Source organism: Cibotium barometz, chromosome 3 (genome assembly GCF_041138505.1).
Source record: "Cibotium barometz isolate CiBa-2024 chromosome 3, ASM4113850v1, whole genome shotgun sequence".
Taxonomy (NCBI): domain Eukaryota; kingdom Viridiplantae; phylum Streptophyta; class Polypodiopsida; order Cyatheales; family Cibotiaceae; genus Cibotium; species Cibotium barometz.
This window is the reverse complement of record NC_141048.1, coordinates 40573713-40589087: the sequence shown is the minus strand read 5'-3', so window position 1 is coordinate 40589087 and position 15375 is coordinate 40573713. Positions and strand designations below refer to the sequence as shown.

The 15375-nt window shown below is 44.0% G+C and overlaps 1 pseudogene across 1 annotated transcript in view; it reads right to left on the bottom strand.

Moving 5' to 3' along the window:
• Window positions 1-4982: 4982 nt before the first annotated feature.
• The window catches only part of LOC147640063 (pentatricopeptide repeat-containing protein At4g04370-like), a 56982-nt pseudogene continuing 46589 nt past the window's right edge, over window positions 4983-15375 (bottom strand). Inside the window, exons 3-4 of the transcript XR_015262378.1 lie at window positions 5604-5648; window positions 4983-5518 (exon numbers count right to left, since the gene is read on the bottom strand). The product of XR_015262378.1 is annotated as a pentatricopeptide repeat-containing protein At4g04370-like (transcript). The remainder of the gene's footprint in view (window positions 5519-5603; window positions 5649-15375) is intronic.

The window sequence follows — 15375 nt, the reverse complement described above, 5'->3', positions numbered from 1 at the left end:
AGATCCCTGACCCCACTGCGCAACGAATTTGAGAGTGCTAGCAAGCGAAAGTAGTACTTCTTGCGTGGGATAGGGTCTCGGGGCCTCGCCCACGGATATCCAAACCAGAGACTAATCCATCGGTTCTTTCAAAACCAAACTCGAAAAAACTTCCCTTGCTCGAAAAGCACGAGGAATTCCTCCAGGATAACTTTTCTCTAACGTAATCAAAAGCTTGAACTAACTGAACTGATCTGACCAAACTTGTAAGTCCCATAGTCAGATCAAGAAAAAGATTGTACTTAGATCATAGAGACCAGTACTTTTTTCCTCATTGAGAGGCATAGCCATTGATTCTTTTTCATAGAACAATTTTTATCCAGAATTTACCTCCTCTATCGTACTAAACAGAAATTGAGTCTCGATTTACGGATCCATCAGTCCAGCCTAACTCCATCCAATCCCATGGGTTAGCCAACTGTCCAACTACTGTAGTGATGGGATCCAATTAGGAATTTGGTTAGTTTTTGTCCCGGGTACCAAAGAAAAGAGTTCCGAGATCCCCTAGCCGAATATTCATGCAAATATAAAACTAGTCACACCACTTACACACCCAATATGAACTTGTCTTTTTCACAGATTCAATAATCTTTAAAACAATCATTTAATGAAACCATAGTGTTACTGATCATAATCCTCTACTTATCCAATTGAATCCTAATTTTCAATTCATTCGTTCATTGGTGTACCTATGACATTATTGCACAACCAGAACGCTCACCACCTATTCACTCAGGGACCTTTTCAATAGTTCCTAGCTCATAGTACTCGATAATATAATCACATAAAAATAACCAAATGAAATCTCCGTTGAAAATCAGCAAGATCAACTAACAGATCCATATAAAAGAGCCACGGACTCATCCGTTTAGAACCAACAAGGTCAATCAACCATATCCATGCCCCAATTCAGAAAACAACTTACTCCTTGCTCCAATATCTTCCCCAACGTACTTGTGGGTGTCTTCGACGACCCAGAGCCCGAGCGCCGTATGATTAACACCCTCTATAGGATCCTTCGCAGGTCACCTAGCGCTTCACTCATAGGCCGCTTCCTTGGTCCCTCATCAACTGTACCGGAAGCTCACCATTTAAATCAAACCGAGGCTGGTCAAGACGTCGGCTGACCTTGCTATGCGAGACGTCCTCCGATAACTCTCCGTCAGCAATTGCAACTTTAACAGATAGGTCTCCACGACCTCATTCACAAAACGATCAAAATGCTTTCTCAACATTCTTGACATAAAACAATCATTTAAAAACAGATTTCACATACAATACAGTTTCAATAATATTTTTATCTTTTCTCATTACTCCGCATCCTTTCACATTAGATCTCATATTTTCTCATCTTACCACAATTTTATGTTCTTCATCGATCCCTATCACATCACATCAAATCATATCCAATCGCATCATCCATACATCCATCCACATCAATCCAGATCATCCATACACCCATCCACATCAATCCACATTATCCAAACATCCATCCACATCTTTCATGCATCCATCCATATCAATCCACGTCAATCCACATCATCCAAACATCCATCCACATCAATCCACATCAATTTATATCATCCACTCATCAGTCCACATCATCCATACATCAATTCACATCATTCACATCAATCCACGCCATCCATCCACATCAATCCACATTATCCAAACATCCATCCACATCCATCCACATCAATCCACATCAATTTATATCATTCACTCATCAATCCACATCATCTATACATCAATCCACATCATTCATACATCCATCCACATTAATTTATATCATCCACTCATCAATCCACATCATTCACTCATCAATCCACATCATTAATACATCAATTCACATCATCCACACATCCATCCACATTCATTTCATAAGCATTTCCATTCTCATCTAATCACATCTTTTTCTATCTCATCACTTAAATCAAAATAAATAATAAAAGGTAATACTTATTTCACAAAATTTAAAAAAATTTCGCTATAACCTTCTTTGTATGGCTGACCATTTTTTAATTTTCCTTATTCTTAATTTACTTAAAAATTATCCCCAATTTATTTAAAGCATTCTAAACTAATCAAATTTCACTTTTAAAAGAGAAACAATATGAAAAGTTTAATTCAAACAATTTGATTACTTAACTAGGATAAAGAAGGACTGAATTTAAGAATGAGAGAGGGGAAAAGCCTTTCCAGCAAGGCATAGCATCAAGTTATCATTTTAAAGATAACAAAAAATTAAAAAACCATTAAAAGAATAAGAAAAAGTAAGATTTCTAACTTACATGAAATTCTGGGAGCTTTCTTTTGGCTTGATGGTTTGAGGGATCTACTCTTGTTTGCAACAAGAGTGGCCACCGATTCTTTAGAAGAGGGAATGGTCAAAAACTAATGAATTATTAAGAAATTCACAATTTTTTGCTTTGGGGAAGAGTAGAGTAACATTGCATAAAACACTATTAACCATTTACGAAGGAGGAGGCTTCATTTATAGGAAAAAGTGAGCCTCTAACCGAACAAACTGATTCTAGAATTTTTCAGATCAGTTTGGTTAATTTTTGACCATATTTAGATCAATTTAGCTTACTTTTTGGATCTAATTGAAGCAAGAGAGAGAAGAGATGAAAATATCTCATTATTTGTGAGTTTAAAACTCAACCACACATGTGAAATAGGCTCCTCCTTCATGAGGAGAATTCCCCCACACTGAGGTGTCAAAAATACATAATTTCTCTAAATATCTCTTCTTTTTTAACTAATATCCTTGTCCTTAGTCAACTCTTTATCTTATGTGAGTATTTACTCATTTTTTAAAAATTTTCTTTATTTCTTCAATTTATCTCCTCCTTACATTTGGATTAATCTAATTGGTCTCTCAAAACTTTAATCTAAAATTTTTTGAAAATCTAGACCCTTCAGATAAGGCCTTTTGAACAGATTATAATTGATTTCTAAGCACCTTCTGAAAATCTTTTTGAACTTCTGTTTCGAGAAAATTTATTTTAATAAGAAGAGATATTTTTCCATCCAAAAATATCTAAAAATTGAATAATCTCTCTCTAAAATATTCTCTCTCTAGACCAAAATAGGGTAAAACAAGATCTTTCTTTTATTTCAGAGAGGAGAATAATTATAAGATCAAAAGGGGAGGTTCTTACACCTGCACACCTCAAAAGCCGGAGAGAGGAATCTTACAACTCTGCTGACAAAGCGAGTTGCCCGGATCCAGAGGATAAATGTGCCACAAGCTATTGCCAATCGAAAATCAAATGGATAGAAAAAAGATAGTCAGGAATGCGGCCTTGAAAATGCCCGAAAATAACATCCGGGATAGCTAGTGTCTAGTGCCCAAATGCTGCTGTCCTAAGAGAGGCAAACAAGTGAGAAAGCATGAGTGTCCAGGGCTGACACTGTTCCAAGAAAGTAGGCAAGAGCATGGCCTTGTGAGCAAGCACATGAACATGTATGTCGAGTACGTTCAAGCCCCCATGCATCTTTGGCATGCAAACATAACTGATTTGTGAAGACACACTACCTTAAGGTCAGTTTTGGTACGCCAAAGGCATTCTCTCACTCTGGACATAAACTGCTGAATGTCCGAAGAGGACCAAGGAATGAGCGGCAGATGAAATTGCACATAAGCCATAACGATGGACAGGAAAATCCGAAGGAGAACATAAAATGGCCAAGTGGAAAGTTTCCAGTAGTCCAGCTTATGGTAAGGCTTAGTCATGTATACACACACTGACTACTAGAATGTGTAAATTGGAGAGTAGTTACAAGGTAGCTGAAAAAGAGACCTTTCCTGCAGCTTTCACATGGTCATACAGATTTAAAGCTGTAAACAAAAAAATATCACGTATAACGCTACAACAGAAAGGTACATCCAAGCGTTTTCTCCTGACGATGATGAGCAGATACTTCGTGCAACAACTTCAAGCAAATTTGCACTTTTTGTGCGGTTATTCTCTACACAACTCTCCAATATCCCCTTCTTGCAAACCATGGTCATCAACCTTGAATGTTTGATATACAAATTCTACATGATTCAAGGTCACAAGCTCTCTAACAAGCACCAACCTTCTTGATGCACTATCTAAAGGACTAATTAACTTTTTTCTATTGTGTATATAATCCTGATCATGCAATCCAGCAATGCTCCCATCAGATGCCACACTAGCTGTGAAAGGCCAATCTTTCCAAGTAATGAATAACTTGGGACCTAAGAGAAGTGTAACCTTGCAACACTGGCGTCTGCTATCCCCATCTGAAGCTGGCCAATTAATGGGCCTACCACATCCCTCACAAAACTATTCCATTAAAGAACAATACTCCTTAAGAAACGCAGAATCAAACTTATTGCACCTCAACTGTACTAAAAGAACCAGCTTTGGAAGGCATTCAACAAGAAGACTTGCTATCAACACTCTTGCAAAGTGGGCAATCACATTCTGTTGAAAAGAATCCACTAGTCTATGATACTCATCCTGGCCATCACCAACTTGCACTACAAAGTCATAGATATGAATGTGATCCTTTTTCTTACCACAAGATTCCAACCAGTTGATCATCTCTTGCCACCCACCCCACCATCCTCTTCACCACTGTCTCATCCTTAGCAACAATGATTGGCCCACTTCCCAAGCATAGCCCATTCTTTATCATATGATGAGTGCAACCCCTACATGCTTGAATACATCCTCTTAAACCGACAATCCTGTACCAAAGTGCTTTTCTTGTGGCCCTCATTGTAATTGATATATGTGAACTTCCACATGCGGGTCTATCGAGAATTTGATCATCAAGCCTCCAACGATCAAGAGACACTCGAGGTAGTAGGCAGCTGGATTACCCAACCCATTCAGAGTTATTAGGAATTGAAAAAAACAAAAAAAACATAATGGTTCGGAGGTTGAAAAGGGAGATAGGGTTCAGAAGTACGAAAGTTGTGGCATTGAGTGTGAAGGTTAGGAGCCTTCAAAAGACTGCTTCTGAGGAAAGATGTGAGAAAGTTTTTCAATGGCATAGTTAATACACACAAGTTAGGCTTGTTTGAGGGCAAGAAGCCTTTGTGGAACTTCTTTGTTGACATTTCACAGCACATTATGAGGGTAGGATATTGCAATACAACAAAAGATCTCTTTGAGGGTGTAAAGCTATGGGGTGAGACAAGATTGCATAACTTCTTATTGTTCAACCTCGGAGGCCCCCTTCTTTAGGAATAGTGATGCATGCAGAGCATTGCAAATTATTGAAGGATATTCCCTTTGAACTTACCTCTGGCATTCCTTGAGACGAAAAGTGCCATTGATTTCAATAAAGTCTACCCCCATAAAATTGTCACCTTAGTTGCTGGCTCACAGTCCCATTTCACACCTCTCATCTAAAAATGGCTTCAAGTCAACCACAGTCCCTTCATAACTAAATATTCCTTGCCAAAATCCCCAACACAAGGTAGCAAGCAAGCTATCCTCTGCAAAAGTTTAAGTTGACATTCAGCCTAGAACGCTATAAAATACAAGTTAATGATGCTAAGTAAGGAGGAGGTTGCATATTACCTGATGGCTTTTGTGATGCGGCGGTACTTGGCACATCACTAGTCTCTACAAGGAAATATTACAATAAAACTTGAGCAAGAGTAATCAAGAGGAAAATCAAAACAGAATGAAAATTGTAAGATTATCATGTAACATCATCTGCAGCATAAGATGGCTTGAAAAAACCACTTAGATCCCTTTGCTTCTTATCCATAATTGTTGCCTTGCTTGGACAGCCAACCCTCTTAAGTTGGTTACTTAGAACCCATGCCTCTGGCCTTCATAACATCTAATTTTGATTTCATATGCTCAATCATGCATTGACGCAAAGAACTTGTCTTTGAAAACAATGGTATCCACGTGTTATTAAGGATAACCTTCCACCTAAGCTTCCTCCTAGGATCAGAACTTGTCTTTGGAAGCAATAGTATCCACGCATTATTAGGGATAACCTTCCACGTCAGCTTCCTCCTAGGATCACAAGATAGAGCACTTATCCTGTTCGTTAGAAAGAAAGACGGTTCATCATTTTTGGGTGTGGACTAGCGTGCGCTCAATAAGTTAACACTTAAGAGCAAGTTCCATGTGCCATGCATAGACGATATTTTGGAGCAGCTGAATGATGATTGGGTGTTTTCAAAGATTGACCTCAAAAGTCAGTACCATTCATGAAGTATGGACAAAGCATTGCACTCCCTTAAATCTAGAGAGAGAGAGAGAGAGAGAGATATTAACGTCTGCGAAAGGCCAAAGTGGCCTATGAGACCAAAACATAGTACACAGCTGATGGTGTCTCATCAAAAGTAAGACAAAAAGGACTAAAAAAGTCCTAAAACAGTCCTAAACAGCTATGAAAGGAAAATACTCCTATTGAGGTACAACAAAGTCAATAATATCTACAACTAGCATAAGACTGGTGTAATCTGCTCATCTCAATATCTTTCTCATGGGCTGCGGTAAGATAGAGAGACTAAAGTGGCGTGATAGTCCTTGTACAAGAGTGCCAGGCCTGCCGTTGTGGCCCACGTGATAGTCCTCCAATTGAAAACTAAGGGCAGTCCCAAAGGCAGCAAAGCTGAGACTCTTCAAGCATGTTACGTCAGCCACAAGATGTGGTGCAGCCAGCAATGAGCCAATTGCCCACCGCGAGACCCTTTTGAGCAGCCAGCAATGAGCCAATTGCCCACCGCGAGACCCTTTTGAGCAGCCAGCCAGAGGAGGAGAGTGATATTCCTTGAGCGGAAGTTATCCCAAAGCCTTTTCCAACGTTGGCCAAGAAGAAGGGGAGGAGCCTTGGGCACGGTGGTGTCGGGGTCGGGGTACACTGGAGTGTTGTCTACTCCTCCATGTAGCTACATCTGCCATCCCAACTGGGTGGAATATGCAAAGAAGGGGAAGCCTGGGTGTCGTAGTGGGGTTGTGTGTCACGATTGTGACTAATCTCTAACTACTCTTGATTAGCCTTCAAACATTGAAAGGACACCAGTGAAGGATCACACCGTGTCACACGGGTCATCACTAAAGGACACATCTCTTAAAAGAGACATCTTCCATGGTAGCCATTGCTACAACCTCATCCACACCTCCAACATTGGCCACTAATGCCTTCCAACTCTTACCCACCTTAAACTCACTACCGACCGTGGTATTTGACGATAAGGAAGAGGATGAGGTTGAGGGGCAAAAGAAAGCCCTCATTCATGATTATGGCACAACGAAGGGACAAAAGTTTATTGTCCTCTTCGATATGGGCAGCTCTGAGGATGCCATTTCTCCTCAATCGGCTAAAAAGATGAGTTGTACACTTGTATCCCATCATCTGGATGTAGACGGGATCACACTGTCAGAATGCGCAGCGGAGATGATGACCAGATCTGGGAACACGAGCAAAACTCAATGCAGAAAATAACAGCACGAGAGAGAGAGAGAGAGATAGAGGCGTGTAACTTCGCTCCATATTCACAAAGAAGATCCCGGAATGCTACAACTTGACAAGGGGGCTATGGGGCCATTTTATATGGCCCCAATACTGCAGTCGGCCTGCTCATGGGCAGCCGACAGGACCTATAGAACTCCACGACCAGTAACAAGACACCAATCGGCCAGCTGAGCACTGTCGGCCAGTAGCTGTGAAGTCCACGACCTGTCAAACACAGTCGGCCACCTCGAGCAAGTAGACTAATGCAGTCGGCTAACAAATGGGTCCTCCTACCACCACAGTGCTGCCCCCAAGCCACAAAAAAAATATGGGAAAAAATACGGAGAGTGAGGAAAAATGAGAAAACACCTACAAGGGCGGGCATACCCACAACAAAGGCCCTGGTGTCAACATAAAGACAGGAGATGACTTCTAACACCCCCTCTCAGCTCCTGGCTGTGAAACCAGCCACAGGGAGCTGGGGTGCCACCTGAGCAAATCCTGAGATAGCGACTTCGTGAAGAGGTCCGCCGTACTGTCCTCCGTCGAACAGAACTCTAGCAAGATGTCATTAGCAACGATCTGTTCACAAACAAAGTGCCTCTCGATGACCATAGGTTCCTCCAATGGAAGCCCAATCCTGCAATGCAACCTCTGCAGCCGCACCACCTCACAGCAACCCGGTACTCTGCCTCTGTCGTCGACAAGGCAAAAGATGACTGCCTCATACCGCTCCGTAAAACTGCTCCTGGGCCTGAAGTAGATCTCCTTGTGTCCGGATCTCCTCCCCAAACTGAGTCACTCCAACCGTAGAGTCGAACTCCATCAATCAATCCCCATCCTGTGTAAAAGAGTCCATGATCCTTCGCATGCCGCAGAAACCACAGGATACGCAATCCTACCTCCCAAAGAGTTATTTGCAACCATGAGCTCAACTGCCTCATCAGGAAGCTCCCGTCCAATCTGGTGTCCATCAACCAGATCAATGAACCATTCTGCTTCCAAGTCAAAGAGGCATCACACTGCTCACAAGGATCAACACCTGTTATGGTGCAAAGCCAAGTCCTGGAAACCTGCTAAAGACCACGCAAGGCCTTCTGAAACCTGTCAACCACCCCCTCTGAATCCGGAACCACAAAGCCTGGAGAAACCACCTCCTTCTGCAAATAATCAACTACCATGTGCCTGGCTTTCTGAGAGGTCCCCGTGGAAAGAACATCCTCATCTACAGGAGTTTCTTTGTCCCGAATACTACGAGACATCAGAGCATAAGTTACCTGTTCAGTTTCCTCTGACTGACGAACACAAGAATTACCAACATAAGTACTGGAAAGTTCCTGCCAACTGTTGCCATCAACTCGTAAGCTATCCACCATCTGGTCCCGGAAAGCCTGCACCTGCAGCGTATCCACACTTAAGTGGCCATTACCAGACTGCCACTCATCACAAACCTGAGGACCTGGGGGAGAGAGTGCTGAAAGCTTGTAAACTCCATTCTCCACTCCGCCTTCCCAAACCACCTGGCCTGTTGCTTTGTCCCAGAGAGCAACAAAATGCTCATCAAACTCCACCCGTACGCCAGTCTTGCAAACCTGATGCACTGACAACAGATGAAAACCAAGTGACAGAACATACAACACCTTGGAGGAATTCTTCCCTCCTCTGCCATCGGGAACTATCTCCAACCTGCCCTCACTGTGAACTGGGATAGTGAATGTATCCCCGGTAAGAATGTGACCAGAATACCTGCAGCGATCCTGTAAATCTGAACAGGAAGGAGTCATGTGCCTCGAAGCACCACTGTCTAGAATCCACTCCCGAGTATCTGTTGCGGAGAATCCTCCAACCTCCTCCCTGCCTGAAGAAAATGAAACATCGGTGTCCATCACCTCCAGGTGCACAAAAGCCGGAGTCTTCATGATTGCTACTGAGGAATCTTCACCCTTCTTGATCTTCCGCTTGGGACACTGCCTCCAATAGTGGCCTTTCTTGCCACAATCATTACAGGTCCTCTCTGCCTTTAGTTTCTCGCGGTCAGTAACGGACTTCTTCTCAGAAGACTTCTCTGATGAACCCTTCTCTTTGCCCGTGTTACGGCCTTTTGACCGTTGGCCAGTTAAGGCCTCCGAACCTCCACCCTGAGGAGGGTTCGTGAATTGTTCCTCCTGGTCCAAGACCATGGGCACAAGCTCCTCCCCGTGATGGTCCTGAGCCTGCCACCACTGGTAATCAAAGACAAGTAAAATGCTGAGTACTGAGAGGGCAAGTGTGACAGCAACGTTATGGCCATGTCCTCTGACGATATCTCGTTCCTAGCCTGAAGAGCTTCCTGCTGAAGAGCCTGCAGTTTGTTAATATGCTCCCGCATCATCAACGACTTTACAGGACTCATAACCCGCATCTGTACTTCCAAGGAAATCCTCTTCATGGGCGATACCCTGTTGTAAAGAGAAGCCAAATGCTGCCATATACCTCTGACCAGCGTCAAATGCTTTACATGATTGATTACCTGCGGTGTGCAGTTGAGAAAGATAAATGAATGGACCCTGGCATTGACACGATCCCACATCTGTGCCTATGCCTCCCGGTCCTTTCGGATCGATGGTAACTCCCCTTCCTCTACTTCCGGCCGTGGAACCCCAACAACGATGAAATCAGCGAGGTCGTAAGACTCTAGAACAAATTCCATCATAACCTTCCATATGCCGTAGTTATTCCCGTCCAACTGACGGTCCACCGGGGACGTGGGGAGTGTAGGAATCTTCACATGCCTCTCAGCCATCTCTAACAGATCTGCCATTGCGGGGATGTGCTTTGAAAAAGGGTGGGAACAAAGAAGAGCTTACACGTGCAAGTGGCTGTCCAGCAAATCAGCCTGCCATCCTGTTGCTTCTCCTCTTCCCAAACAGTCCCGTACAGTCCACCAATCAGCAACACAATAGTCCCCTTCTTGCTCACACAAATCCCAAGAACTATCAAGAGCCTATGGCTCTGATACCATGTCAGAATGCGCAGCGGAGATGATGACCAGATCTGGGAACACAAGAGCAAAACGCAATGCAAAAAATAATAGCACGAGAGAGAGAGATAGAGGCGTGTAACTCTGCTCTATATACACAAAGAAGATCCCAGAATGATACAACTTGAACAAGGGGGCTATGGGGCCATTTTATATGGCTCCAATACTGCAGTCGGCCTGCTCATGGGCAGCCGACAGGACCTGTAGAACTCCACGACCAGTAAAAAGACACCAATCGGTCAGCTGAGCACTGTCGGCCAGTAGCTGTGAAGTCCACGACTTGCCAAACACAGTTGGCCACCTCCAGCAAGTAGACTAATGCAGTCGGCTAACAAATGGGTCCTCTTGCCACCACAGTGCTGCCCCCATGTCACGTGCATCCCGCACTTGGATGCTACATAGACATATCTATACAGAAGGTGCAGGACCTGGGATGGTGAACTGGTCCCATGTGAGCCCAGTTTGGGACGAGTCAGCCAAGGATCCATCTCAATTGTCCGAGGTCAGGTGTGCATTGTCCTGCACAGGAGTCTAAGGTTAGGTGTGCACTGTCCTGCACATGAAACAGTGCCAGTCCACGCTGTGAGTCTCCCTCTGGAATGATGTCAGTGATTCTGTGTATCTGGTATGGTACCGGATGCCATATCACTGAGTAGTTAGTTAGGGTTTGCGTTTAGAACAAGGGGCCAGCAAATAGGGCTACCCCGGGTCTTTGTGTGGGCATGGGGATAGTGTGGAACCACCCCCATGAAGGCCAGGAAGGCCCTGGCTGTGAACCCACCAGCCATGGAGGGCCTGTAGGACAGCCCTAGGGGCAAGCTAAAGGCAGATTTCAGGAGATGCAGCCTTTGTGTGGCTGTAGGGCAAGAATGGGGCAGCCCATACAGGCTGCCCAGCCCTAAAGATGTTTGCAAAAGCCTTGTCCAGCCACCCAGAAGCACGCGCATGATGCCCAGCCAGTTAGGGAAAAAACGCAGCATTTTATGTGATTTATTTCAGCATTAAATGCTGAAAACTCAGTTGTGGGAGTATTTTATGCTGGCCGCCTGAGTTAGAACTGGCCGACTGCTCTAGTAGTAGTAGTATAAAAGGGTGAGCCCACAATCCCATTATCTCATCTCATTTCTCACCAAGAGCTCAAGCATAAAGAGGCTAGACAAGCCAAGAAGGTGCTAAGCAAAGGGGTGAAGGACTGCAGGTCAAGGGCAGGGAATTTCCAGCCAAGAAAGGTCAAGGATTTCTGTATTTTCTTTCAGATTCACATCATTCTAATAAAGCAAATACACCATCTGTGGTGGGGGCCCTACAGACGGTATTTGGGACCCAATACTGTGTCCTCTCTCTCTCTCTCTCTCTCTCTCCCGCTACGCCCCCCCCTCCCGCTGCCTGCCTGCTGAATGGGAGAGATTTAGGGTTAGAGTTATTCATGTGGGAGACATACACAGAGAAGCAAGGGAGAGAGAGAGAGAGAGAGTTGTGGGGATAAGTCAACTCATGGGAATGAGTGTGTGACTCCCCTATCACACATGTATATTGCACTAGTACACATAGTGCACTTAGTACATTAAAAGTACCAAGTGTACTATGTACTATAACCTATGGGCTTGTACACACTATAAGGGTGGGCATAGTGCCTTTACTCCAACAACCTCCCACTTAAAGGCAAAGTGCCCTTAAATGAAGGAAAAGAAAAATCAGCATGTACATGATAATATACAAGGCCATATCAAGGCTGAAACTGTCCTCATCCAATGCCCATCAAGTGTCTGCAATGAGCCAACCGCTCCGGAGGCAAACTCTTTGTCAACAGATCAGCCGGGTTGTCATCCGTATGAATCTTAACAAGCTGAATTTGCTTGTTCTCTATCACCTCTCTGATGAAGTGATACTTCACATCCACATGCTTTGTCTTTGCATGAAAGACAGGGTTCTTTGCCAACTGGATGGCACTCTGACTGTCACAATGCAACAATGGAATATCCCCTATATAGCCCAAATCAACCACTAACCGAGATAGCCATAATGCCTCCTTGCATACCTCTGTGGCTGCAATATACTCGGCCTCTGTAGTAGATAAGGCTGTGCACTTCTGCATCCTGGATATCCATGACACAGCACCTCCTGTGAATGTAAACACATAACCGGTAGTAGACTTCCGGTTATCTGGATGACCGGCATAATCCGAATCCGTGTAACCATGCACTAATGCATCCTGTTTGCCAAAACATATGCACATATCCTGTGCGCCCTTCAGGTATCTCATGACACCTTTTACTGCTTCCCAATGCTTCTTGCCAGGGTTGGCCATGTATCTAGAAACCACTCCCACTGCAAATGCAATGTCCGGCCTAGTAGCAACCATGGCAATGGGCATACATGAGACTGCCACAAGCTGAAGCATACGGAATCTTGGCCATATCAGCCCTGCCACTATCTGACTGTGGGCTGTCCATAGCACTGAGTTTCACATATGGAGACAAAGGAGTACTAGTCTTCTTCCCCCCGTCCATATTGAACCTCTGCAAAACTTTGCCAATGTATTCCTTCTGAGACAAATACAACACATGCTGATTTCTGTCCCGAAGTATCCGCATACCCAAGATGTGATTTGCATCACCCAAATCCTTCATATCAAAGGTTTGATGCAGCCTCTGCTTCAAGGCATCCATCTCCTTACGAGATTTCCCGGCAATCAACATATCATCAACATACAAGATGAGGATCAATAGACTGCCATCCAAAGCTTTCTTGGTGTATACGCAGTGATCTATGTCACTTCTCTTGAATTTCTGGGATTTCATGAATGTATCAAATTTATGATACCATTCCCTTGGTGCCTGTTTGAGCCATAAAGACTCTTTTTCAGCTTGCATACAAGCTTCTCCTTTCCACTCACTGCATAACCCTCTGGCTGTTGCATATATATCTCCTCATGGAGATCACCATGAAGAAAAGCAGTCTTCACATCCATCTGAATCAAGTCCAGATCATCATGCGCAACCAAAGCTAACACAGCTCTAAGTGTGGTCATTTTGACCACTGGAGAGAAGATCTCATCAAAGTCCACACCATATTTGCTTGAAGCCCTTAGCCACTAACCTGGCTTTGTATCTTAGCTTTGCATCAGGTGCAACTTTGAGCCTGTAAACCCACTTGCATGGCAAAACCTTCTTGCCTGCAGGCAAATGCACCAACTTCCATGTTCCATTTTTGTGCAGAGAATCCATCTCTGACTTCATGGCACGCTCCCAAAGAGCCTTGTCTGCCCTCTGTAAAGCCTCCTTATAACATGAGGGCTCCCCACAGTCAGTGAGCATCAAGTAGTCAACCCCTGGAACAAACCTGTCAGGGGCTCTGGAGGGTCTTGTGGACCTCCGTACCCAATGACCATCATTTGCAGGTTGCTGTCCAGCCTGCATATCACCCATTGGTGGCTCCTGTTCCATGCCATAAGGCTGAAAAATCATGCCCGGTATCTCCTCTAACTGTGGTATATCCATAGGGATATCTTCTGCCATGTCTGGCTGTCCATTTGGACCATTTTCAGCATCATTTAAGGGCTGGTTTTGCTGCTGTAATGGCTGATTTACAGGCCTTGGTTGTTGTCCATGATGTCCATCATCATCAAAGATGACTCTGCCAGGCTCCTGTTGCCTTGCAGGCTCCTTATACATGCATGTTTCATCAAAAATGACATCATTGCTGCATATAATCTTTCTATTCACGGGATCCCAAAGTCTATACCCCATTTCACCTCTGTCACCATATCCTAGGAATATGCATTTGTGAGACTTGGGATCAAGTTTGGTGCGCATTTCCCTGCGTATGTGCACGTACGCAACGCAACCAAACACTCTCAAGTGCTTGTATGACGGAGGCTTCCCTGTCCATACTTCCTCTGGCACTTTCCCACCAAGCCTCGTGTTAGGTGACCTGTTTATAAGGTGAACGGCTGTCATAACAGCTTCAGCCCAAAAACCATGAGGTAATGCAGCATGTGACAACATAGAACGGACCTTCTCCTGAATGGTCCTGTTCATCCTCTCTGCTGTCCCATTTTGTGGAGGATCATAAGGAGTAGAGAGCTCCCTCTTGATGCCTTTAGCATCACAAAAATCCTGAAACTGTTTGGACATATACTCTCCACTATTGTCGGGGAACGCAAAGCCTTCAATGTTTTGCCAGTTTGATTCTCAACAAGAGCAACAAACTTCTCAAACACTGAGAATGTATCACTCTTCAAAAGAAGAGGATAAACCCACACCTTGCGCGTGGCATCATCAATAAAAGACAAAATATTTTGCCCCTCCCAAAGAAAGCTGAGGCATCTCACATACATCTGTATGCACAAGCTCTAACTGAGCATCTTTCTGTCCAAAAGCTTTCTTGTGGGGGCACTGGAGTTGCCTGCCATATATACAATGCTCACAAAACTGAAAACTTGAAAACTTTAGAGAAGGCAAGTAACCCAAACGAGACAATTGCTCCATTCCCTTGACACTCATGTGTCCCAACCGGCTATGCCACATAGAAATTTCCGACAGCTCGGTTGCATTTACATTAGCATGGTGACAAACACCTGCATGCATGAAGTAAAGAGTGTCCACCTTAGAGCCTCTAGCAACAACCAGTGAGCCCTTACTAATCTTCCACTTTCCACGACCAAATGTGGTAACATAATCAGCATCATCAAGCTGTGTTGAAATTTGAGCATAATGATGAGCTAGGGTGGATCATACACTAGAATCAACATGATTAACAAAGTGATTAAGAAATGATTAAGACGTAATTAGTGAATAATTAGCAGATAGATTAATGTAGGCATGGATACTCAAAAACCAGCAAATTCTCATTAG